Raw genomic sequence first — 20,449 nt, 5'->3', positions numbered from 1 at the left:
CAGATAATTGCAATAACAGACGTGGGAATTAGGGTAAAGGCTGGATTCCCTTTATTTTCCGGTGGCCTTGGTGGCCTTGTTTGAAATTACATTACAGTTTTCTGTTGAGAAAAAGTTGCAGTGGTGGACTTTGAACCGACACCTCCGAAAGACTGGGTCCTTAAATCCAGTTCTCTGGACAGCTCGGCCACAGTTCCCACTGTTAAAATGGACTGCTTGATCGTCGCACAGACCATCACAACTTTCCTTTTTTCCAATCAAGGATTTGACGTGAACAACCACCGGTAGGAGGTGCAACTGCCACCGTGGGGGCACAGGACTTGGTGGCTGGTTGGTTAAGGCGATGGACTACACTATTGAGTTGGAACCCCATCCGTGACACACAACATTGCTTCTTTTCTCCCTTGCATGGCCCTACATGAAAGTAAAAACGCTGAAATAAAGCAGAACATGTGATAGCTTGCGCAAACAAACTCAATAAAGATGGCAGTGGTGGGATTTGAACCCACGCCTCCTTAGAGACTGGAGCCTTAATCCAGCGCCTTAGACCGCTCGGCCACACTACCATGCTCTGGCAAAATACTCACACTTTCTCGTCAGTTACCTAGAGCGTCTGCAGTCCCTTGTATTTTAGTCTTCTTTTTCATTTTCTTCTTTAAAATCTTTATGTATCTCATGTTGCTCTTGCGTCCTTCATCTTTTTTTGATTCTCTTTCTAAAAATGTTAATTTATCTGATGTTGCTCTTTCTTTCATCGTATAAACTTAGAATTAGTTTCTGCTTTTATGTCTGAAGCAGATTGAATTAGAAAAACACGGCAGATAATTGCAATAACAGACGTCGGAATTAGGGTAAAGGCTGGATTCCCTTTATTTGGCCGGTGTCCTTGGTGGCCTTGTTTGAAATTACATTACAGTTTTCTGTTGAGAAAAACTTGCAGCGGTGGACTTTGAACCGACACCTCCGAAAGACTGGGTCCTTAAATCCAGTTCTCTGGACAGCTTGGCCACAGTTCCCACTGTTAAAATAGACTGCTTGGTCATCGCACAGACCATCACAACTTTACTTTTTTCCAATCAAGGATTTGACGTGAACAACTACCGAAGGAGGTGCAACTGCCACCGTGGGGGCACAGGACTTGGTGGCTGGTTGGTTAAGGCGATGGACTACACTATTGAGTTGGAACCCCATCCGTGACACACAACATTGCTTCTTTTCTCCCTTGCATGGCCCTGCATGAAAGTAAAAACGCTGAAATAAAGCAGAACATGTGATAGCTTGCGCAAACAAACTCAATAAAGATGGCAGTGGTGGGATTCGAACCCACGCCTCCTTAGAGACTGGAGCCTTAATCCAGCGCCTTAGACCGCTCGGCCACACTACCCAACTCTGGCAAAATATTCACACTTTCTCGTCAGTTACCTAGAGCGTCTGCACTCCCTTGTATTTTAGTCTTTTTCATTTTCTTCTTTAAAATCTTTATGTATCTCATGTTGCTCTTGCGTCCTTCATCTTTTTTTGATTCTCTTTTTAAAAATCTTAATTTATCTGATGTTGCTCTTTCTTCCATCGTATAAACTTAGAATTAGTTTCTGCTTTTATGTCTGAAGCAGATTGAATTAGAAAAACACGGCAGATAATTGCAATAATAGACGTGGGAATTAGGGTAAAGGCTGGATTCCCTTTATTTGTCCGGTGTCCTTTATTGGCCTTGTTTGAAATTACATTACAGTTTTCAGTTGAGAAAAAGTTGCAACGGCGGACTTTGAACCGACACCTCCGAAAGACTGGGTCCTTAAATCCAGTTCTCTGGACAGCTCGGCCACAGTACCCACTGTTAAAATGGACTGCTGGGTCGTCGCACAGACCATCACAACTTTCCTTTTTTCCAATCAAGGATTTGACATGAACAACCACCGGTAGGAGGTGCAACTGCCACCGTGAGAGCACAGGACTTGGTGGCTGGTTGGTTAAGGCGACGGACTGCACTATTGAGTTGGAACCCCATCCGTGACACACAACATTGCTTCTTTTCTCCCTTGCATGGCCCTACATGAAAGTAAAAACGCTGAAATAAAGCAGAACATGTGATAGCTTGCGTAAACAAACTCAATAAAGATGGCAGTGGTGGGATTTGAACCCACGCCTCTTTAGAGACTGGAGCCTTAATCCAGCGCCTTAGACCGCTCGGCCACACTACCCAACTCTGGCAAAATATTCACACTTTCTCGTCAGTTACCTAGAGCGTCTGCACTCCCTTGTATTTTAGTCTTTTTCATTTTCTTCTTTAAAATCTTTATGTATCTCATGTTGCTCTTGCGTCCTTCATCTTTTTTTGATTCTCTTTTTAAAAATCTTAATTTATCTGATGTTGCTCTTTCTTCCATCGTATAAACTTAGAATTAGTTTCTGCTTTTATGTCTGAAGCAGATTGAATTAGAAAAACACGGCAGATAATTGCAATAACAGACGTGGGAATTAGGGTAAAGGCTGGATTCCCTTTATTTTCCGGTGTCCTTGGTGGCCTTGTTTGAAATTACATTACAGTTTTCTGTTGAGAAAAAGTTGCAGTAGTGGACTTCGACCCCACACCTCTGAAAGACTGGATCCTTAAATCCAGTGCTCTGGACAGCTCGGCCACAGTTCCCACTGTTAAAATGGACTGCTGGGTCGTCGCACAGACCATCACAACTTTCCTTTTTTCCAATCAAGGATTTGACGTGAACAACCACCGGTAGGAGGTGCAACTGCCACCGCGGGGGCACAGGACTTGGTGGCTGGTTGGTTGGTTAAGGCGATGGACCACACTATTGAGTTGGAACCCCATCCGTGACACACAACATTGTGTCTTTTCTCCCTTGCATGGCCCTGCATGAAAGTAAAAACGCTGAAATAAAGCAGAAGATGTGATAGCTTGCGCAAACAAACTCAATAAAGATGGCAGTGGTGGGATTTGAACCCACGCCTCCTTAGAGACTGGAGCCTTAATCCAGCGCCTTAGACCGCTCGGCCACACTACCCAGCTCTGGCAAGTTCCACACTTTCTAGTCAGTTACCTAGAGCGTCTGCACTCCCTTGTATTTTAGTCTTCTTTTTCATTTTCTTCTTTAAAATCTTGATGTATCTCATGTTGCTCTTGCGTCCTTCATCTTTTTTTGATTCTCTTTTTAAAAATCTTAATTTATCTGATGTTGCTCTTTCTTCCATCGTATAAACTTAGAATTAGTTTCTGTTTTTATGTCTGAAGCAGATTGAATTAGATAAACACGGCAGATAATTGCAATAACAGATGTGGGAATTAGGGTAAAGGCTGGATTCCCTTTTTTTGTCCGGTGTCTTTGGTTGCCTTGTTTGAAATGACATTACAGTTTTCTGTTGAGAAAAAGTTGCAGCGGTGGACTTTGAACCGACACATCTGAAAGACTGGATCCTTAAATCCAGTTCTCTGGACAGATCGGCCACAGTACCAACTGTTAAAATGGACTGCTGGGTCGTCGCAAAGACCATCACAACTTTCCTTTTTTCCAATCAAGGATTTGACGTGAACAACCACCGGTAGGAGGTGCAACTGCCACCGCGGGGGCACAGAACTTGGTGGTTGGTTGGTTAAGGCGATGGACTACACTATCGAGTTGGAATCCCATCCGTGACACACAACATTGCTTCTTTTCTCCCTTGCATGGCCCTGCATGAAAGTAAAAACGCTGAAATAAAGCAGAACATGTGATAGCTTGCGCAAACAAACTCAATAAAGATGGCAGTGGTGGGATTTGAACCCACGCCTCCTTAGAGACTGGAGCCTAAATCCAGCGCCTTAGACCGCTCGGCCACACTACCCAGCTCTGGCAAGATTTCCACACTTTCTCGTCAGTTACCTAGAGCGTCTGCACTCCCTTGTATTTTAGTCTTCTTTTTCATTTTCTTCTTTAAAATCTTTATGTATCTCATGTTGCTCTTGCTTCCGTCATCTTTTTTTGAATCTCTTTTTAAAAATCTTAATTTATCTCATGTTACTCTCTCTTCCATTGTGTACACTGAAAATTAGTTTCTGCTTTTATGTCTGAAGCAGATTGAATTAGAAAAACACAGCAGATAATTGCAATAACAAACATGGAAATTAGGGTAAAGGCTGGATTCCCTTTATTTGTCCGGTGTCCTTGGTGGCCTTGTTTGAAATTACATTACAGTTTTCTGTTGAGAAAAAGTTGCAGTGGTGGACTTTGAACCGACACCTCCGAAAGACTGGGTCCTTAAATCCAGTTGTCTGGACAGCTCGGCCACAGTTCCCACTGTTAAAATGGACTGCTTGGTCGTCGCACAGACCATCACAACTTTCCTTTCTTCCAATCAAGGATTTGACGTGAAACCCCACCGGTAGGAGGTGCAACTGCCACCGCGGGGGCACAGGACTTGGTGGCTGGTTGGTTAAGGCAATGGACTTGGAGTTGAGTTGAGCTGGAACCCCATCTGTGACACACAACATTGCTTCTTTTCTCCCTTGCATGGCACTGCATGAAAGTAAAAACACTGAAATAAAGCAGAACATGTGATAGCAGTGGTGGGATTTGAACCCACGCCTCCTTAGAGACTGGAGCCTTAATCCAGCGCCTTAGACCGCTCGGCCACACTACCCAGCTCTGGCTAAATACTCACACTTTCTCGTCAGTTACCTAGAGCGTCTGCACTTCCTTGTATTTTAGTCTTCTTTTTCATTTTCTTCTTAAAAATCTTTATGTATCTCATGTTGCTCTTGCGTCCTTCATCTTTTTTTGATTCTCTTTTTAAAAATCTTAATTTATCTGATGTTGCTCTTTCTTCCATCGTATACACTTAGAATTAGTTTCTGCTTTCATGTCTGAAGCAGATTGAATTAGAAAAACACGGCAGATAATTGCAATAACAGACGTGGGAATTAGGGTAAAGGCTGGATTCCCTTTATTTGTCCGGTGTCCTTGGTGGCCTTGTTTGAAATTACATTACAGTTTTCTGTTGAGAAAAAGTTGCAGCGGTGGACTTTAAACCGACACCTCCGAAAGACTGGGTCCTTAAATCCAGTTCTCTGGACAGCTCGGCCACAGTACCCACTGTTAAAATGGACTGCTGGGTCGTCCCACAGACCATCACAACTTTCCTTTTTTCCAATCAAGGATTTGACGTGAACAACCACCGGTAGGAGGTGCAACTGCCACCGCGGGGGCACAGGACTTGGTGGCTGGTTGGTTAAGGCAATGGACTACACTATTGAGTTGGAACCCCATCCGTGACACACAACATTGCTTATTTTCTCCCTTGCATGGCCCTACATGAAAGTAAAAACGCTGAAATAAAGCAGAAAATGTGATAGCTTGCGCAAACAAACTCAATAAAGATGGCAGTGGTGGGATTTGAACCCACGCCACCTTAGAGACTGGAGCCTTAATCCAGCGCCTTAGACCGCTCGGCCACACTACCCAACTCTGGCAAAATATTCACACTTTCTCGTCAGTTACCTAGAGCGTCTGCACTCCCTTGTATTTTAGTCTTTTTCATTTTCTTCTTTAAAATCTTTATGTATCTCATGTTGCTCTTGCGTCCTTCATCTTTTTTTGATTCTCTTTCTAAAAATCTTAATTTATCTGACGTTGCTCTTTCTTCCATCGTATAAACTTAGAATTAGTTTCTGCTTTTATGTCTGAAGCAGATTGAATTAGAAAAACACGGCAGATAATTGCAATAACAGACGTGGGAATTAGGGTAAAGGCTGGATTCCCTTTATTTGTCCGGTGTCCTTGGTGGCCTTGTTTGAAATTACATTACAGTTTTCTGTTGAGAAAAAGTTGCAGCGGTGGACTTTGAACCGACACCTCCGAAAGACTGGGTCCTTAAATCCAGTTGTCTGGACAGCTCGGCCACAGTTCCCACTGTTAAAATGGACTGCTTGGTCGTCGCACAGACCATCACAACTTTCCTTTCTTCCAATCAAGGATTTGACGTGAAACCCCACCGGTAGGAGGTGCAACTGCCACCGCGGGGGCACAGGACTTGGTGGCTGGTTGGTTAAGGCAATGGACTTGGAGTTGAGTTGAGCTGGAACCCCATCTGTGACACACAACATTGCTTCTTTTCTCCCTTGCATGGCACTGCATGAAAGTAAAAACGCTGAAATAAAGCAGAACATGTGATAGCAGTGGTGGGATTTGAACCCACGCCTCCTTAGAGACTGGAGCCTTAATCCAGCGCCTTAGACCGCTCGGCCACACTACCCAGCTCTGGCTAAATACTCACACTTTCTCGTCAGTTACCTAGAGCGTCTGCACTTCCTTGTATTTTAGTCTTCTTTTTCATTTTCTTCTTAAAAATCTTTATGTATCTCATGTTGCTCTTGCGTCCTTCATCTTTTTTGGATTCTCTTTTTAAAAATCTTAATTTATCTGATGTTGCTCTTTCTTCCATCGTATACACTTAGAATTAGTTTCTGCTTTTATGTCTGAAGCAGATTCAATTAGAAAAACACGGCAGATAATTGCAATAACAGACGTGGGAATTAGGGTAAAGGCTGGATTCCCTTTATTTTCCGATGTCCTTGGTTGCCTTGTTTGAAATTGCATTACAGTTTTCTGTTGAGAAAAGTTGTAGCGGTGGACTTGGAACCGACACCTCCGAAAGACTGGGTCCTTAAATCAAGTTCTCTGGACAGCTCGGCCACAGTACCAACTGTTAAAATGGACTGCTGGGTCGTCGCAAAGACCATCACAACTTTCCTTTTTTCCAATCAAGGATTTGACGTGAACAACCACCGGTAGGAGGTGCAACTGCCACCGCGGCGGCACAGGACTTGGTGGTTGGTTGGTTAAGGCGATGGACTACACTATCGAGTTGGAACTCCATCCGTGACACACAACATTGCTTCTTTTCTCCCTTGCATGGCCCTGCATGAAAGTAAAAACGCTGAAATAAAGCAGAAAATGTGATAGCTTGCGCAAACAAACTCAATAAAGATGGCAGTGGTGGGATTTGAACCCACGCCTCCTTAGAGACTGGAGCCTAAATCCAGCGCCTTAGACCGCTCGGCCACACTACCCAGCTCTGGCAAGATTTCCACACTTTCTCGTCAGTTACCTAGAGCGTCTGCACTCCCTTGTATTTTAGTCTTCTTTTTCATTTTCTTCTTTAAAATCTTTAGTATCTCATGTTGCTCTTGCGTCCTTCATCTTTTTTTTATTCTATTTTTAAAAATCTTAATTTATCTGATGTTGCTCTTTCTTCCATCGTATAAACTTAGAATTCGTTTCGGCTTTTATGTCTGAAGCAGATTGAATTAGAAAAACACGGCAGATAATTGCAATAACAGACGTGGGAATTAGGGTAAAGGCTGGATTCCCTTTATTTGTCCGGTGTCCTTGGTGGCCTTGTTTGAAATTACATTACAGTTTTCTGTTGAGAAAAGTTGCAGCGGTGGACTTTGAACCGACACCTCCGAAAGACTGGGTCCTTAAATCCAGTTCTCTGGACAGCTCGGCCACAGTACCAACTGTTAAAATGGACTGCTGGGTCGTCGCAAAGACCATCACAACTTTCCTTTTTTCCAATCAAGGATTTGACGTGAACAACCACCGGTAGGAGGTGCAACTGCCACCGCGGCGGCACAGGACTTGGTGGTTGGTTGGTTAAGGCGATGGACTACACTATCGAGTTGGAACCCCATCCGTGACACACAACATTGCTTCTTTTCTCCCTTGCATGGCCCTGCATGAAAGTAAAAACGCTGAAATAAAGCAGAACATGTGATAGCTTGCGCAAACAAACTCAATAAAGATGGCAGTGGTGGGATTTGAACCCACGCCTCCTTAGAGACTGGAGCCTAAATCCAGCGCCTTAGACCGCTCGGCCACACTACCCAGCTCTGGCAAGATTTCCACACTTTCTCGTCAGTTACCTAGAGCGTCTGCACTTCCTTGTATTTTAGTCTTCTTTTTCATTTTCTTCTTTAAAATCTTTAGTATCTCATGTTGCTCTTGCGTCCTTCATCTTTTTTTGATTCTCTTTCTAAAAATGTGAATTTATCTGATGTTGCTCTTTCTTCCATCGTATAAACTTAGAATTAGTTTCTGCTTTTATGTCTGAAGCAGATTGAATTAGAAAAACACGGCAGATAATTGCAATAACAGACGTGGGAATTAGGGTAAAGGCTGGATTCCCTTTATTTGTCCGGTGTCCTTGGTGGCCTTGTTTGAAATTACATTACAGTTTTCTGTTGAGAAAAAGTTGCTGTGGTGGACTTTGAACCGACACCTCTGAAAGACTGGGTCCTTAAATCCAGTTCTCTGGACAGCTTGGCCACAGTTCCCACTGTTAAAATAGACTGCTTGGTCATCGCACAGACCATCACAACTTTCCTTTTTTCCAATCAAGGATTTGACGTGAACAACTACCGGTAGGAGGTGCAACTGCCACCGTGGGGGCACAGGACTTGGTGGCTGGTTGGTTAAGGCGATGGACTACACTATTGAGTTGGAACCCCATCCGTGACACACAACATTGCTTCTTTTCTCCCTTGCATGGCCCTGCATGAAAGTAAAAACACTGAAATAAAGCATAACATGTGATAGCTTGCGCAAACAAACTCAATAAAGATGGCAGTGGTGGGATTTGAACCCACGCCTCCTTAGAGACTGGAGCCTTAATCCAGCGCCTTAGACCGCTCGGCCACACTACCCAGCTCTGGCAAGATTTCCAAACTTTCTCGTCAGTTACCTAGAGCGTCTGCACTTCCTTGTATTTTAGTCTTCTTTTTCATTTTCTTCTTTAAAATCTTTATGTATCTCATGTTGCTCTTGCGTCCTTCATCTTTTTTTGATTCTCTTTCTAAAAATGTTAATTTATCTGATGTTGCTCTTTCTTTCATCGTATAAACTTAGAATTAGTTTCTGCTTTTATGTCTGAAGCAGATTGAATTAGAAAAACACGGCAGATAATAGCAATAATAGACGTGGGAATGAGGGTAAAGGCTGGATTCCCTTTATTTTCCGGTGTCCTTGCTGGCCTTGTTTGAAATTACATTACAGTTTTCTGTTGAGAAAAAGTTGCAGTGGTGGACTTTGAACCGACACCTCTGAAAGACTGGGTCCTTAAATCCAGTTCTCTGGACAGCTCGCCCAAAGTACCAACTGTTAAAATGGACTGCTTGGTCGTCCCACAGACCATCACAACTTTCCTTTTTTCCAATCAAGGATTTGACGTGAACAACCACCGGTAGGAGGTGCAACTGCCACCGTGAGAACACAGGACTTGGTGGCTGGTTGGTTAAGGCGACGGACTACACTATTGAGTTGGAACCCCATCCGTGACACACAACATTGCTTATTTTCTCCCTTGCACCCTTCCACCTACATGAAAGTAAAAACGCTGAAATAAAGCATAACATGTGATAGCTTGCGCAAACAAACTCAATAAAGATGGCAGTGGTGGGATTTGAACCCACGCCTCCTTAGAGACTGGAGCCTTAATCCAGCGCCTTAGACCGCTCGGCCACACTACCCAGCTCTGGCAAGATTTCCAAACTTTCTCGTCAGTTACCTAGAGCGTCTGCACTTCCTTGTATTTTAGTCTTCTTTTTCATTTTCTTCTTTAAAATCTTTATGTATCTCATGTTGCTCTTGCGTCCTTCATCTTTTTTTGATTCTCTTTCTAAAAATCTTAATTTATCTGATGTTGCTCTTTCTTTCATCGTATAAACTTAGTATTAGTTTCTGCTTTTATGTCTGAAGCAGATTGAATTAGAAAAACACGGCAGATAATAGCAATAATAGACGTGGGAATGAGGGTAAAGGCTGGATTCCCTTTATTTGTCCGGTGTCCTTGGTGGCCTTGTTTGAAATTACATTACAGTTTTCTGTTGAGAAAAACTTGCAGCGGTGGACTTTGAACCGACACCTCCAGAAGACTGGGTCCTTAAATCCAGTTCTCTGGACAGCTTGGCCACAGTTCCCACTGTTAAAATAGACTGCTTGGTCATCGCACAGACCATCACAACTTTCCTTTTTTCCAATCAAGGAATTGACATGAACAACCACCAGTAGGAGGTGAAATTGCCAGCGCGGGGCCACAGGACTTGGTGGCTGGTTGGTTAAGGCGACGGACTACACTATTGAGTTGGAACCCCATCCGTGACACACAACATTGTTTCTTTTCTCCCTTGCATGGCCCTACATGAAAGTAAAAACGCTGAAATAAAGCAGAACATGTGATAGCTTGCGCAAACAAACTCAATAAAGATGGCAGTGGTGGGATTTGAACCCACGCCTCCTTAGAGACTGGAGCCTTAATCCAGCGCCTTAGACCGCTCGGCCACACTACCCAGCTCTGGCAGGCTTCCACACTTTATCGTCAGTTACCTAGAGCGTCTGCACTCCCTTGTATTTTAGTCTTCTTTTTCATTTTCTTCTTTAAAATCTTTATGTATCTCATGTTGCTCTTGCATCCATCTTTTTTTGATTCTCTTTTTAAAAATCTTAATTTATCTGATGTTGCTCTTTCTTCCGTCGTATAAACTTAGAATTAGTTTCTGCTTTTATGTCTGAAGCAGATTGAATTAGAAAAACACGGCAGATAATTGCAATAACAGACGTGGGAATTAGTGTAAAGGCTGGATTCCCTTTATTTTCCGGTGTCCTTGGTGGCCTTGTTTGAAATTACATTACAGTTTTCTGTTGAGAAAAAGTTGCAGTGGTGGACTTTGAACCGACACCTCTGAAAGACTGGGTCCTTAAATCCAGTTCTCTGGACAGATCGCCCACAGTACCAACTGTTAAAATGGACTGCTGGGTCGTCCCACAGACCATCACAACTTTCCTTTTTTCCAATCAAGGATTTGACATGAACAACCAACGGTAGGAGGTGCAACTGCCCCGGTGAGAGCACAGGACTTGGTGGCTGGTTGGTTAAGGCGACGGACTACACTATTGAGTTGGAACCCCATCCGTGACACACAACATTGCTTCTTTTCTCCCTTGCATGGCCCTACATGAAAGTAAAAACGCTGAAATAAAGCAGAACATGTGATAGCTTGCGCAAACAAACTCAATAAAGATGGCAGTGGTGGGATTTGAACCCACGCCTCCTTAGAGACTGGAGCCTTAATCCAGAGCCTTAGACCGCTCGGCCACACTACACAGCTGTGGCAAAATATTCACACTTTCTCGTCAGTTACCTAGAGCGTCTGCACTCCCTTGTATTTCAGTCTTCTTTTTCATTTTCTTCTTTAAAATCTTTATGTATCTCATGTTGCTCTTGCGTCCTTCATCTTTTTTTGATTCTCTTTCTAAAAATGTTAATTTATCTGATGTTGCTCTTTCTTTCATTTTATAAACTGAGAATTAGTTTCTGCTTTTATGTCTGAAGCAGATTGAATTAGAAAAACATGGCAGATAATTGCAATAACAGACGTGGGAATTAGGGTAAAGGCTGGATTCCCTTTATTTGTCCGGTGTCCTTGGTGGCCTTGTTTGAAATTACATTACAGTTTTCTGTTGAGAAAAAGTTGCAGCGGTGGACTTTGAACCGACACCTCCGAAAGACTGGGTCCTTAAATCCAGTTCTCTGGACAGCTCGGCCACAGTTCCCACTGTTAAAATGGTCTGCTTGGTCGTCGCACAGACCATCACAACTTTCCTTTTTTCCAATCAATGATTTGACGTGAACAACCACCGGTAGGAGGTGCAACTGCCACCGTGAGAGCACAGGACTTGGTGGCTGGTAGGTTAAGGCGATGGACTACACTATTGAGTTGGAACCCCATCCGTGACACACAACATTGTTTCTTTTCTCCCTTGCATGGCCCTACATGAAAGTAAAAACGCTGAAATAAAGCAGAACATGTGATAGCTTGCGCAAACAAACTCAATAAAGATGGCAGTGGTGGGATTTGAACCCACGCCTCCTTAGAGACTGGAGCCTTAATCCAGCGCCTTAGACCGCTCGGCCACACTACCCAGCTCTGGCAGGCTTCCACACTTTATCGTCAGTTACCTAGAGCGTCTGCACTCCCTTGTATTTTAGTCTTCTTTTTCATTTTCTTCTTTAAAATCTTTATGTATCTCATGTTGCTCTTGCATCCATCTTTTTTTGATTCTCTTTTTAAAAATCTTAATTTATCTGATGTTGCTCTTTCTTCCGTTGTATAAACTTAGAATTAGTTTCTGCTTTTATGTCTGAAGCAGATTGAATTAGAAAAACACGGCAGATAATTGCAATAACAGACGTGGGAATTAGTGTAAAGGCTGGATTCCCTTTATTTTCCGGTGTCCTTGGTGGCCTTGTTTGAAATTACATTACAGTTTTCTGTTGAGAAAAAGTTGCAGTGGTGGACTTTGAACCGACACCTCTGAAAGACTGGGTCCTTAAATCCAGTTCTCTGGACAGATCGCCCACAGTACCAACTGTTAAAATGGACTGCTGGGTCGTCCCACAGACCATCACAACTTTCCTTTTTTCCAATCAAGGATTTGACGTGAACAACCACCGGTAGGAGGTGCAACTGCCACTGCGGGGGCACAGGATTTGGTGGCTAATTGGTTAAGGCGATGGACTACACTATTGAGTCGGATCCCCATCCGTGACACACAACATTGCTTATTTTCTCCCTTGCATGGCCCTGCATGAAAGTAAAAACTCTGTAATAAAGCAGAACATGTGATAGCTTGCGCAAACAAACTCAATAAAGATGGCAGTGGTGGGATTTGAACCCACGCCTCCTTAGAGACTGGAGCCTTAATCCAGCGCCTTAGACCGCTCAGCCACACTACCCAGCTGTGGCAAAATATTCACACTTTCTCGTCAGTTACCTAGAGCGTCTGCACTCCCTTGTATTTCAGTCTTCTTTTTCATTTTCTTCTTTAAAATCTTTATGTATCTCATGTTGCTCTTGCGTCCTTCATCTTTTTTTGATTCTCTTTCTAAAAATGTTAATTTATCTGATGTTGCTCTTTCTTTCATGGTATAAACTTAGAATTAGTTTCTGCTTTTATGTCTGAAGCAGATTGAATTAGAAAAACACGGCAGATAATTGCAATAACAGACGTGGGAATGAGGGTAAAGGCTGGATTCCCTTTATTTGTCCGGTGTCCTTGGTGGCCTTGTTTGAAATTACATTACAGTTTTCTGTTGAGAAAAAGTTGCAGCGGTGGACTTTGAACCGACACCTCCGAAAGACTGGGTCCTTAAATCCAGTTCTCTGGACAGCTCGGCCACAGTACCAACTGTTAAAATGGACTGCTGGGTCGTCCCACAGACCATCACAACTTTCCTTTTTTCCAATCAAGGATTTGACGTGAACAACCACCGGTAGGAGGTGCAACTGCCACCGCGGGGGCACAGGACTTGGTGGCTGGTTGGTTAAGGCGATGGACTACACTATCGAGTCGGATCCCCATCCGTGACACACAACATTGCTTCTTTTCTCCCTTGCATGGCCCTGCATGAAAGTAAAAACTCTGAAATAAAGCAGAACATGTGATAGCTTGCGCAAACAAACTCACTAAAGATGGCAGTGGTGGGATTTGAACCCACGCCTCCTTAGAGACTGGAGCCTTAATCCAGAGCCTTAGACCGCTCGGCCACACTACACAGCTGTGGCAAAATATTCACACTTTCTCGTCAGTTACCTAGAGCGTCTGCACTCCCTTGTATTTCAGTCTTCTTTTTCATTTTCTTCTTTAAAATCTTTATGTATCTCATGTTGCTCTTGCGTCCTTCATCTTTTTTTGATTCTCTTTCTAAAAATGTTAATTTATCTGATGTTGCTCTTTCTTTCATTTTATAAACTGAGAATTAGTTTCTGCTTTTATGTCTGAAGCAGATTGAATTAGAAAAACATGGCAGATAATTGCAATAACAGACGTGGGAATTAGGGTAAAGGCTGGATTCCCTTTATTTGTCCGGTGTCCTTGGTGGCCTTGTTTGAAATTACATTACAGTTTTCTGTTGAGAAAAAGTTGCAGCGGTGGACTTTGAACCGACACCTCCGAAAGACTGGGTCCTTAAATCCAGTTCTCTGGACAGCTCGGCCACAGTTCCCACTGTTAAAATGGACTGCTTGGTCGTCGCACAGACCATCACAACTTTCCTTTTTTCCAATCAATGATTTGACGTGAACAACCACCGGTAGGAGGTGCAACTGCCACCGTGAGAGCACAGGACTTGGTGGCTGGTAGGTTAAGGCGATGGACTACACTATTGAGTTGGAACCCCATCCGTGACACACAACATTGTTTCTTTTCTCCCTTGCATGGCCCTGCATGAAAGTAAAAACGCTGAAATAAAGCAGAACATGTGATAGCTTGCGCAAACAAACTCAATAAAGATGGCAGTGGTGGGATTTGAACCCACGCCTCCTTAGAGACTGGAGCCTAAATCCAGCGCCTTAGAACGCTCGGCCACACTACCCAGCTCTTGCAAGATTGCCAGACTTTCTCGTCAGTTACCTAGAGCGTCTGCAGTCCCTTGTATTTTAGTCTTTTTCATTTTCTTCTTTAAAATCTTTATGTATCTCATGTTGCTCTTGCGTCCTTCATCTTTTTTTGATTCTCTTTCTAAAAATCTTAATTTATCTGATGTTGCTCTTTCTTTCATCGTATAAACTTAGAATTAGTTTCTGCTTTTATGTCTGAAGCAGATTGAATTAGAAAAACACGGCAGATAATTGCAATAACAGACGTGGGAATGAGGGTAAAGGCTGGATTCCCTTTATTTGTCCGGTGTCCTTGGTGGCCTTGTTTGAAATTACATTACAGTTTTCTGTTGAGAAAAACTTGCAGCGGTGGACTTTGAACCGACACCTCCGAAAGAAATAAAGCAGAACATGTGATAGCTTGCGCAAACAAACTCAATAAAGATGGCAGTGGTGGGATTTGAACCCACGCCTCCTTAGAGACTGGAGCCTAAATCCAGCGCCTTAGAACGCTCGGCCACACTACCCAGCTCTTGCAAGATTGCCAGACTTTCTCGTCAGTTACCTAGAGCGTCTGCTCTCCCTTGTATTTTAGTCTTCTTTTTCATTTTCTTCTTTAAAATCTTTATGTATCTCATGTTGCTCTTGAGTCCTTCATCTTTTTTTTATTCTATTTTTAAAAATCTTAATTTATCTGATGTTGCTCTTTCTTCCATTGTGTACACTGAAAATTAGTTTCTGCTTTTATGTCTGAAGCAGATTGAATCTGAAAAACACAGCAGATAATTTCAAAAACAGAGGTGGGAATTAGGGTAAATGCTGGATTCCCTTTATTTGTCCGGTGTCCTTGGTGGCCTTGCTTGAAATTACATTACAGTTTTCTGTTGAGAAAAAGTTAAAGCGGTGGACTTTGAACCTACACCTCTGAAAGACTGGATCCTTAAATACAGTTCTCTGGACAGCTTGGCCACAGTACCCACTGTTAAAATGGACTGCTAGGTCGTCGCACAGCCCAGGCCAACTTTCCTTGTTTACAATCAAGGCTTTGACGTGAACAACCACCGGTAGGAGGTGCAACTGCCACCGCGGTAGCACAGGACTTGGTGGCTGGTTGGTTAAGGCGATGGACTACACTATTGAGTTGGAACCCCATCCGTGACACACAACATTGCTTCTTTTCTCCCTTGCATGGCCCTGCATGAAAGTAAAAACGCTGAAATAAAGCAGAACATGTGATAGCTTGCGCAAACAAACTCAATAAAGATGGCAGTGGTGGGATTTGAACCCACGCCTCCTTAGAGACTGGAGCCTTAATCCAGCGCCTTAGACCACTCGGCCACACTACCCAGCTCTGGGGAACTATTCACACTTTCTCGTTTCTCACACTTTCTTGTCAGTTACCTAGAGCGTCTGCACTTCCTTGTATTTTAGTCTTCTTTTTCATTTTCTTCTTCAAAATCTTTATGTATCTCATGTTGCTCTTGCGTCCTTCATCTTTTTTTGATTTTCTTTTTAAAAATCTTAATTTATCTGATGTTGCTCTTTCTTTCATCATATAAACTTAGAATTAGTTTCTGCTTTTATGTCTGAAGCAGATTGAATTAGAAAAACACGGCAGATAATTGCAATAACAGACGTGGGAATTAGGGTAAAGGCTGGATTCCCTTTATTTGTCCGGTGTCCTTGGTGGCCTAGTTTGAAATTACATTACAGTTTTCTGTTGAGAAAAAGTTAAAGCGGTGGACTTTGAACCTAAACCTCTGAAAGACTGGATCCTTAAATACAGTTCTCTGGACAGCTTGGCCACAGTACCCACTGTTAAAATGGACTGCTAGGTCGTCGCACAGCCCAGGCCAACTTTCCTTGTTTACAATCAAGGCTTTGACGTGAACAACCACCGGTAGGAGGTGCAACTGCCACCGCGGTAGCACAGGACTTGGTGGCTGGTTGGTTAAGGCGATGGACTACACTATTGAGTTGGAACCCCATCCGTGACACACAACATTGCTTCTTTTCTCCCTTGCATGGCCCTGCATGAAAGTAAAAACGCTGAAATAAAGCAGAACATGTGATAGCTTGCGCAAACAAACTCAATGAAGATGGCAGTGGTGGGATTTGAACCCACACCTCCTTAGAGAATGGAGCCTAAATCCAGCACCTTAGACCGCTCGGCCACACTACCCAGCTCTGGCAAAATATTCACACTTTCTCGTCAGTTACCTAGAGCGTCTGCACTCCCTTGTATTTCAGTCTTCTTTTTCATTTTCTTCTTTAAAATCTTTATGTATCTCATGTTGCTCTTGCGTCCTTCATCTTTTTTTGATTCTCTTTTTAAAAATCTTAATTTATCTGATGTTGCTCTTTCTTCCATCGTATAAACTTAGAATTAGTTTCTGCTTTTAAGTCTGAAGCAGATTGAATTAGAAAAACACAGCAGATAATTGAAATAACAGACGTGTTATAACAGTTCTCTGTTAAAATGGACTGCTGGGTCGTCCCACAGACCATCACAACTTTCCTTTTTTCCAATCAAGGATTTGACGTGAACAACCACCGGTAGGAGGTGCAACTGCCACCGCGGGGGCACAGGACTTGGTGGCTGGTTGGTTAAGGCGATGGACTACACTATCGAGTTGGAACCCCATCCGTGACACACAACATTGCTTCTTTTCTCCCTTGCATGGCCCTGCATGAAAGTAAAACCGCTGAAATAAAGCAGAAAATGTGATAGCTTGCGCAAACAAACTCAATAAAGATGGCAGTGTGGGATTTGAACCCACGCCTCCTTAGAGACTGGAGCCTTAATCCAGCGCCTTAGACCGCTCGGCCACACTACCCAGCTGTGGCAAAATATTCACACTTTCTCGTCAGTTACCTAGAGCGTCTGCACTCCCTTGTATTTCAGTCTTCTTTTTCATTTTCTTCTTTAAAATCTTTATGTATCTCATGTTGCTCTTGCGTCCTTCATCTTTTTTTGATTCTCTTTCTAAAAATGTTAATTTATCTGATGTTGCTCTTTCTTTCATCGTATAAACTGTGAATTAGTTTCTGCTTTTATATCTGAAGCAGATTGAATTAGAAAAACATGGCAGATAATTGCAATAACAGACGTGGGAATTAGGGTAAAGGCTGGATTCCCTTTATTTGTCCGGTGTCCTTGGTGGCCTTGTTTGAAATGACATTACAGTTTTCTGTTGAGAAAAAGTTAAAGCGGTGGACTTTGAACCGACACCTCCGAAAGACTGGGTCCTTAAATCCAGTTCTCTGGACAGCTCGGCCACAGTACCAACTGTTAAAATGGACTGCTTGGTCGTCGCACAGACCATCACAACTTTCCTTTTTTCCAATCAAGGATTTGACGTGAACAACCACCGGTAGGAGGTGCAACTGCCACTGCGGGGGCACAGGATTTGGTGGCTAATTGGTTAAGGCGATGGACTACACTATTGAGTCGGATCCCCATCCGTGACACACAACATTGCTTATTTTCTCCCTTGCATGGCCCTGCATGAAAGTAAAAACTCTGAAATAAAGCAGAACATGTGATAGCTTGCGCAAACAAACTCAATAAAGATGGCAGTGGTGGGATTTGAACCCACGCCTCCTTAGAGACTGGAGCCTTAATCCAGCGCCTTAGACCGCTCGGCCACACTACCCAGCTGTGGCAAAGTATTCACACTTTCTCGTCAGTTACCTAGAGCGTCTGCACTCCCTTGTATTTCAGTCTTCTTTTTCATTTTCTTCTTTAAAATCTTTATGTATCTCATGTTGCTCTTGCGTCCTTCATCTTTTTTTGATTCTCTTTCTAAAAATGTTAATTTATCTGATGTTGCTCTTTCTTTCATCGTATAAACTGAGAATTAGTTTCTGCTTTTATATCTGAAGCAGATTGAATTAGAAAAACATGGCAGATAATTGCAATAACAGACGTGGGAATTAGGGTAAAGGCTGGATTCCCTTTATTTGTCCGGTGTCCTTGGTGGCCTTGTTTGAAATGACATTACAGTTTTCTGTTGAGAAAAAGTTGCAGCGGTGGACTTTGAACCAACACCTCCGAAAGACTGGGTCCTTAAATCCAGTTCTCTGGACAGCTCGGCCACAGTTCCCACTGTTAAAATGGACTGCTTGGTCGTCGCACAGACCATCACAACTTTCCTTTTTTCCAATCAAGGATTTGACGTGAACAACCACCGGTAGGAGGTGCAACTGCCACTGCGGGGGCACAGGATTTGGTGGCTAATTGGTTAAGGCGATGGACTACACTATTGAGTCGGATCCCCATCCGTGACACACAACATTGCTTATTTTCTCCCTTGCATGGCCCTGCATGAAAGTAAAACCGCTGAAATAAAGCAGAACATGTGATAGCTTGCGCAAACAAACTCAATAAAGATGGCAGTGGTGGGATTTGAACCCACGCCTCCTTAGAGACTGGAGCCTTAATCCAGCACCTTAGACCGCTCGGCCACACTACCCAGCTGTGGCAAAATATTCACACTTTCTCGTCAGTTACCTAGAGCGTCTGCACTCCCTTGTATTTCAGTCTTCTTTTTCATTTTCTTCTTTAAAATCTTTATGTATCTCATGTTGCTCTTGCGTCCTTCATCTTTTTTTGATTCTCTTTCTAAAAATGTTAATTTATCTGATGTTGCTCTTTCTTTCATCGTATAAACTGAGAATTAGTTTCTGCTTTTATATCTGAAGCAGATTGAATTAGAAAAACATGGCAGATAATTGCAATAACAGACGTGGGAATTAGGGTAAAGGCTGGATTCCCTTTATTTGTCCGGTGTCCTTGGTGGCCTTGTTTGAAATGACATTACAGTTTTCTGTTGAGAAAAAGTTGCAGCGGTGGACTTTGAACCGACACCTCCGAAAGACTGGATCCTTAAATCCAGTTCTCTGGACAGCTCGGCCACAGTTCCCACTGTTAAAATGGACTGCTTGGTCGTCGCACAGACCATCACAACTTTCCTTTTTTCCAATCAAGGATTTGACGTGAACAACCACCGGTAGGAGGTGCAACTGCCACTGCGGGGGCACAGGATTTGGTGGCTAATTGGTTAAGGCGATGGACTACACTATTGAGTCGGAACCCCATCCGTGACACACAACATTGCTTATTTTCTCCCTTGCATGGCCCTGCATGAAAGTAAAAACTCTGAAATAAAGCAGAACATGTGATAGCTTGCGCAAACAAACTCAATAAAGATGGCAGTGGTGGGATTTGAACCCACGCCTCCTTAGAGACTGGAGCCTTAATCCAGCGCCTTAGACCGCTCGGCCACACTACCCAGCTGTGGCAAAATATTCACACTTTCTCGTCAGTTACCTAGAGCGTCTGCACTCCCTTGTATTTCAGTCTTCTTTTTCATTTTCTTCTTTAAAATCTTTATGTATCTCATGTTGCTCTTGCGTCCTTCATCTTTTTTTGATTCTCTTTCTAAAAATGTTAATTTATCTGATGTTGCTCTTTCTTTCATCGTATAAACTGTGAATTAGTTTCTGCTTTTATATCTGAAGCAGATTGAATTAGAAAAACATGGCAGATAATTGCAATAACAGACGTGGGAATTAGGGTAAAGGCTGGATTCCCTTTATTTGTCCGGTGTCCTTGGTGGCCTTGTTTGAAATGACATTACAGTTTTCTGTTGAGAAAAAGTTAAAGCGGTGGACTTTGAACCGACACCTCCGAAAGACTGGGTCCTTAAATCCAGTTCTCTGGACAGCTCGGCCACAGTACCAACTGTTAAAATGGACTGCTTGGTCGTCGCACAGACCATCACAACTTTCCTTTTTTCCAATCAAGGATTTGACGTGAACAACCACCGGTAGGAGGTGCAACTGCCACTGCGGGGGCACAGGATTTGGTGGCTAATTGGTTAAGGCGATGGACTACACTATTGAGTCGGATCCCCATCCGTGACACACAACATTGCTTATTTTCTCCCTTGCATGGCCCTGCATGAAAGTAAAAACTCTGAAATAAAGCAGAACATGTGATAGCTTGCGCAAACAAACTCA

The 20,449-nt window shown here is 43.1% G+C and overlaps 25 non-coding genes across 25 annotated transcripts; all 25 read right to left on the bottom strand.

Annotated features, from left to right (window-relative positions):
• Positions 1 to 484: 484 nt before the first annotated feature.
• Positions 485 to 566, bottom strand: trnal-aag (transfer RNA leucine (anticodon AAG)). Its single transcript has one exon. It is a non-coding gene; the product is annotated as a tRNA-Leu (tRNA).
• Positions 567 to 1,302: 736 nt separating this feature from the next.
• trnal-aag (transfer RNA leucine (anticodon AAG)) lies at positions 1,303 to 1,384 on the bottom strand. The gene has a single exon. It is a non-coding gene; the product is annotated as a tRNA-Leu (tRNA).
• Positions 1,385 to 2,119: 735 nt separating this feature from the next.
• trnal-aag (transfer RNA leucine (anticodon AAG)) lies at positions 2,120 to 2,201 on the bottom strand. The gene has a single exon. It is a non-coding gene; the product is annotated as a tRNA-Leu (tRNA).
• Positions 2,202 to 2,938: 737 nt separating this feature from the next.
• On the bottom strand, positions 2,939 to 3,020 carry trnal-aag (transfer RNA leucine (anticodon AAG)). The gene has a single exon. It is a non-coding gene; the product is annotated as a tRNA-Leu (tRNA).
• Positions 3,021 to 3,755: 735 nt separating this feature from the next.
• Positions 3,756 to 3,837, bottom strand: trnal-uag (transfer RNA leucine (anticodon UAG)). Its single transcript has one exon. It is a non-coding gene; the product is annotated as a tRNA-Leu (tRNA).
• A 713-nt stretch (positions 3,838 to 4,550) lies between these two features.
• On the bottom strand, positions 4,551 to 4,632 carry trnal-aag (transfer RNA leucine (anticodon AAG)). Its single transcript has one exon. It is a non-coding gene; the product is annotated as a tRNA-Leu (tRNA).
• A 737-nt stretch (positions 4,633 to 5,369) lies between these two features.
• Positions 5,370 to 5,451, bottom strand: trnal-aag (transfer RNA leucine (anticodon AAG)). The gene has a single exon. It is a non-coding gene; the product is annotated as a tRNA-Leu (tRNA).
• Positions 5,452 to 6,161: 710 nt separating this feature from the next.
• trnal-aag (transfer RNA leucine (anticodon AAG)) lies at positions 6,162 to 6,243 on the bottom strand. Its single transcript has one exon. It is a non-coding gene; the product is annotated as a tRNA-Leu (tRNA).
• Positions 6,244 to 6,978: 735 nt separating this feature from the next.
• trnal-uag (transfer RNA leucine (anticodon UAG)) lies at positions 6,979 to 7,060 on the bottom strand. The gene has a single exon. It is a non-coding gene; the product is annotated as a tRNA-Leu (tRNA).
• A 735-nt stretch (positions 7,061 to 7,795) lies between these two features.
• trnal-uag (transfer RNA leucine (anticodon UAG)) lies at positions 7,796 to 7,877 on the bottom strand. Its single transcript has one exon. It is a non-coding gene; the product is annotated as a tRNA-Leu (tRNA).
• Positions 7,878 to 8,613: 736 nt separating this feature from the next.
• On the bottom strand, positions 8,614 to 8,695 carry trnal-aag (transfer RNA leucine (anticodon AAG)). The gene has a single exon. It is a non-coding gene; the product is annotated as a tRNA-Leu (tRNA).
• Positions 8,696 to 9,435: 740 nt separating this feature from the next.
• Positions 9,436 to 9,517, bottom strand: trnal-aag (transfer RNA leucine (anticodon AAG)). The gene has a single exon. It is a non-coding gene; the product is annotated as a tRNA-Leu (tRNA).
• Positions 9,518 to 10,254: 737 nt separating this feature from the next.
• On the bottom strand, positions 10,255 to 10,336 carry trnal-aag (transfer RNA leucine (anticodon AAG)). The gene has a single exon. It is a non-coding gene; the product is annotated as a tRNA-Leu (tRNA).
• Positions 10,337 to 11,068: 732 nt separating this feature from the next.
• trnal-aag (transfer RNA leucine (anticodon AAG)) lies at positions 11,069 to 11,150 on the bottom strand. Its single transcript has one exon. It is a non-coding gene; the product is annotated as a tRNA-Leu (tRNA).
• Positions 11,151 to 11,887: 737 nt separating this feature from the next.
• On the bottom strand, positions 11,888 to 11,969 carry trnal-aag (transfer RNA leucine (anticodon AAG)). The gene has a single exon. It is a non-coding gene; the product is annotated as a tRNA-Leu (tRNA).
• Positions 11,970 to 12,701: 732 nt separating this feature from the next.
• trnal-aag (transfer RNA leucine (anticodon AAG)) lies at positions 12,702 to 12,783 on the bottom strand. The gene has a single exon. It is a non-coding gene; the product is annotated as a tRNA-Leu (tRNA).
• Positions 12,784 to 13,520: 737 nt separating this feature from the next.
• trnal-aag (transfer RNA leucine (anticodon AAG)) lies at positions 13,521 to 13,602 on the bottom strand. Its single transcript has one exon. It is a non-coding gene; the product is annotated as a tRNA-Leu (tRNA).
• Positions 13,603 to 14,339: 737 nt separating this feature from the next.
• Positions 14,340 to 14,421, bottom strand: trnal-uag (transfer RNA leucine (anticodon UAG)). Its single transcript has one exon. It is a non-coding gene; the product is annotated as a tRNA-Leu (tRNA).
• A 449-nt stretch (positions 14,422 to 14,870) lies between these two features.
• trnal-uag (transfer RNA leucine (anticodon UAG)) lies at positions 14,871 to 14,952 on the bottom strand. The gene has a single exon. It is a non-coding gene; the product is annotated as a tRNA-Leu (tRNA).
• A 737-nt stretch (positions 14,953 to 15,689) lies between these two features.
• Positions 15,690 to 15,771, bottom strand: trnal-aag (transfer RNA leucine (anticodon AAG)). The gene has a single exon. It is a non-coding gene; the product is annotated as a tRNA-Leu (tRNA).
• Positions 15,772 to 16,525: 754 nt separating this feature from the next.
• On the bottom strand, positions 16,526 to 16,607 carry trnal-uag (transfer RNA leucine (anticodon UAG)). Its single transcript has one exon. It is a non-coding gene; the product is annotated as a tRNA-Leu (tRNA).
• Positions 16,608 to 17,178: 571 nt separating this feature from the next.
• On the bottom strand, positions 17,179 to 17,262 carry trnal-aag (transfer RNA leucine (anticodon AAG)). Its single transcript has one exon. It is a non-coding gene; the product is annotated as a tRNA-Leu (tRNA).
• A 737-nt stretch (positions 17,263 to 17,999) lies between these two features.
• Positions 18,000 to 18,081, bottom strand: trnal-aag (transfer RNA leucine (anticodon AAG)). Its single transcript has one exon. It is a non-coding gene; the product is annotated as a tRNA-Leu (tRNA).
• A 737-nt stretch (positions 18,082 to 18,818) lies between these two features.
• Positions 18,819 to 18,900, bottom strand: trnal-aag (transfer RNA leucine (anticodon AAG)). Its single transcript has one exon. It is a non-coding gene; the product is annotated as a tRNA-Leu (tRNA).
• A 737-nt stretch (positions 18,901 to 19,637) lies between these two features.
• trnal-aag (transfer RNA leucine (anticodon AAG)) lies at positions 19,638 to 19,719 on the bottom strand. The gene has a single exon. It is a non-coding gene; the product is annotated as a tRNA-Leu (tRNA).
• Between the last annotated feature and the right edge of the window lie 730 nt (positions 19,720 to 20,449).

The sequence above is a fragment of the Oncorhynchus clarkii genome, chromosome 17 (assembly GCF_045791955.1).
Source record: "Oncorhynchus clarkii lewisi isolate Uvic-CL-2024 chromosome 17, UVic_Ocla_1.0, whole genome shotgun sequence".
Classification (NCBI taxonomy): Eukaryota; Metazoa; Chordata; class Actinopteri; order Salmoniformes; family Salmonidae; genus Oncorhynchus; species Oncorhynchus clarkii.
This window is presented reverse-complemented; position numbering and strand designations above follow the sequence as displayed.